The following is a 3,724-nucleotide window of genomic DNA, read 5'->3' as shown; positions in this document are numbered from 1 at the left end:
CCTCAAAAAAAAAAAAAAAAAAAAAACTGAAAAAGGAATGCACTTTAGTTAGTAAAATATACTTCAGTAAAAACAATCTAAGTAGAAATAAGATTTTTGTCTCTTCCGTCCAGACATCACTCTAACATAAAATCTCTCAACTGAATCTCTAGTTTGTCTCATTTTGTTAAGAGCTTTAACAGTACATGGGAAGGTTCGGAGACTTCTATTTCCATCCTTCAACATGCAGTGACAGTCAATGTATCAGGCTCTGCAGCACCATGATATCCCAGCATCAGACTACTCCAGCCATCCTCTCATTCAAAGAAGGACTGCAAGACATGGTTGAACTACTCGAATCACATCTGATCTTAACCCAGGTACAGAAAGTTGTACTATAAAGAATACTTTCCAAAATTGTTTACTCAAATAAAAACAGATCAAGTCATTACAGAGATTTTTCCATTTTAATAAGAACAACAGACCTACTCAAGGTAATTTTATTCTGTTTATTTAAATAAGGATAAGGCTACTTAAAAGACTTTTTACATACAAAATGTACAAGGTTAAACTTTTCTGTACTGAATTACAAAACCTGCACAAGCATTTAATAAAAGAGCACACTTAAAAACATTTTGACCATTATTTAGCCTCTAAAAATTACTGAAGTTCAACAGTAGTAAATAGAGGAAGCTCTTACATATATATATATATATATATATATGATTTAATCTACTGGCAGTTTTACTTAATGTAAGTTTTTAAAAGGTCACATTGCTATTGAATGCGTCTCTAGGTCAGTTTTAGAATCGTCTCTCAAAACTTAAGTCAACCAAAATATTATTTCAAATAATAATTCCAATTCTGAAGAATTTTAATACTAGCAAATATATTATGGCCTCATAGTAGTAACTGAACCAACTTTCCAAAGTGCCTGGTAGCTGTCCAGATGAATTAGGCTACTTTGGAAAACTGTACTGTCTTTACAGCCATTGAGAAGTCATTCAGTGCCCTGGTGCTGTAGGGTCCTGAGACTTTCCAGAATTCACACAGCAGTCTATGATCCCTCAAATGTAAGAGGACAGGGGGTCAGCCTATCTTCACCCCTCAGTGAATGAGGAGGGCCAAGCAGTAAGACTTGCAAACCTAAGCCAGAAGCTTGGGTTCTACAGTAAGGAGGAAGGAGAATTAAAATAGAGAAAGAAAATGGGTAAGGAGAAAGGGTAAAGTAGGAACAACTAGGGAAAGGAAGAAAAAACAAGGATGCCTGCTAATGGCAGAAGTGGTAAAGTGACTATAACTACAACTTACAAGCCACCCACTAACTCTAATGCCATTCATTTGCCTACTCCAATAAGAAAAGCTGGCTTTACTGGAATATAGAATCAAGAGCAATATTACCCGCCTCATGTTAGTGAGTAACTAGTATTCTAAAGTTGTTTGCCATACATATCAAGTTCTTCTAACCTTTGAAGCAAACCACAACACTTCAAAACACAGGGCTCCCAGGGCTGCTGCTCCAGATTCCCAGCATTCAGCACACTTCATTATGTGGAGAAAGACATTTCAAGACAAGCTGTATCCATACACCCTCAGAAGGAACAAAGCTCTAAGAAGGTGGAATTATGTTAACACATAGTAAATGGTTTAGCGTTTCTCCACATCATTTCAAACTCAAAATAGCTCAATAATATGCTGCTACATGAGCACTGATTCTGAATGTTCATAATATAAACTTCAATTTGAAGCAACAATGTTACACAGTTCAGCTGTTATTACCAACCTACTCTGTAAGTTAAAATACAAATAAAATATTAATTTTATTGAGTAACTAAAAATAAGTCCCCACTGACTTAAAATCGTCAAATGGCTAACTCTCTGTCAACTAAGAGAGACACACAGAAGGAAGCGGAAAGGACAACTGAATATAAAATAAAATTTGTCAATCTACTCTAAAATCTGCACTTTTAAAATCTCCTTTTGCAGATATTTATGTATAGGATCACAGCTGCCCACCAACATTATGTCTATCAGCCCTGCAGATAACAATTTACTGTAACGTTAATTTATGCAATACTTAGTATGTTTTATGTGTACAGATTTACAGTCTGGAATAAAGGCAAAATGATTAAAAACTATTGGGTTAAAGTCTTAGTATGGTACTTACCTGCAAGGCTGAATTAATTTTTTGGAAGGCTATTCAATAGCTGAACTAAAATGCTTGTTTTAACAAATCAAAAGAGAAATAAGACTACTTTAAAACATGTTGAAAAAGGTAAATCCCAATTTGAAGATCAATCATATAACAAACAAGTATGAAGTACCCTTTGCTTTTGCTTAGAAACACACAGCAGAACAGTAGAAACTAGAACTCATGAATATAAGGTAAACCCTATCTTCCCACTGATTTCCATTATACAACTGGAGTGAAAATACCACTCAAACAAAAATAAACAAAACACCTTAGCAGGTAATTCTGTGTGGAACGGCCCTGTGGGAAGTGTCTATATTACAGCTGTAGGGAATCTCATGTAAGCTAGGAGTCCATCTTCCTATGTTGCACTCTGCAGTGACTTTCGACTCCAGTGGCTCCTCTATTGCCTACTCCATATTACACTATTTTTTGCCCCTGACTGCTATGCTTCCTAGACTCTTATAAATTCTAGTATTCTACCCCCACTCCCAATTCTCTAAACTTTCTTCCATCGAATACCACCTCTAACATGATTACTCTGCCTAAGATTTTTTAAATCAACTTCATTTTGAAAAGATTAAGCTCCCCAGAGCGAGTAATAGCTGAACTCACAGAGTGAGATCACAGACTGCTCATGAAAAGAGTAGGTAGGACTGCTGCATGACAAGAACATTCTAAAGGATGGGCCAGGTGCAAAATCGACCAGTCAACTCATAATATATATATCAATTGTTACAACTTCAAGGAAAGGAACAATATCAAACACTAATTCCTTTTTGCTTTTTATGGGAGGAAGCAATGTAAGCAATTAAAGAACAACATTTTTATCTGTATATTCTCAATAGTTTTCCAGCAGTACTACAAAGATGCTTTTCTTGGTGAACCTTTAAGGATGAATGTTGCAATATTTACTAAAATACTGTGATAAACTCTTATATGCTTCTGCTTTGTAAAAGAAATTAAAACGGCAGGCAAACTAGTAAAATATTTGAGTTTTTTAAAAAAAATCTCAAATTTCCCCAAAGATGCTGAACAAGGCTAATGAGAGTAACTCCTAAAATTCACTGAAGGCTTTTTCTGTTTTTTGAGATGGAGTTTCGCTCTTGTTGCTTAGGCTGGAGTGCAATGGCATGATCTCAGCTCACCGCAACCTCCACCTCCCGGGTTCAAGCGATTCTCCTGCCTCAGCCTCCCGAGTAGCTGGGATTACAGCATGCACCACTATGCCCAGCTAATTTTGTGTTTTTTAGTAGAGATGGGGTTTCTCCATGTTGGTCAGGCTGGTCTCCACCTCCCGGGTTCAAGCGATTCTCCTGCCTCAGCCTCCCGAGTAGCTGGGATTACAGCATGCACCACTATGCCCAGCTAATTTTGTATTTTTTAGTAGAGATGGGGTTTCTCCATGTTGGTCAGGCTGGTCTTGAACTCCTGACCTCAGGTGATCTGCCGGCCTCAGGCTCTTGTTGCTTAGGCTGGAGTGCAATGGCATGATCTCAGCTCACCGCAACCTCCACCTCCCGGGTTCAAGCGATTCTCCTGCCTCAGCCTCCC

The sequence above is a fragment of the Colobus angolensis genome, unplaced genomic scaffold (assembly GCF_000951035.1).
Source record: "Colobus angolensis palliatus isolate OR3802 unplaced genomic scaffold, Cang.pa_1.0 Scaffold42, whole genome shotgun sequence".
Classification (NCBI taxonomy): domain Eukaryota; kingdom Metazoa; phylum Chordata; class Mammalia; order Primates; family Cercopithecidae; genus Colobus; species Colobus angolensis.
The sequence above is the reverse complement of the archived record's forward strand: the minus strand, read 5'-3'. Positions refer to the sequence as shown.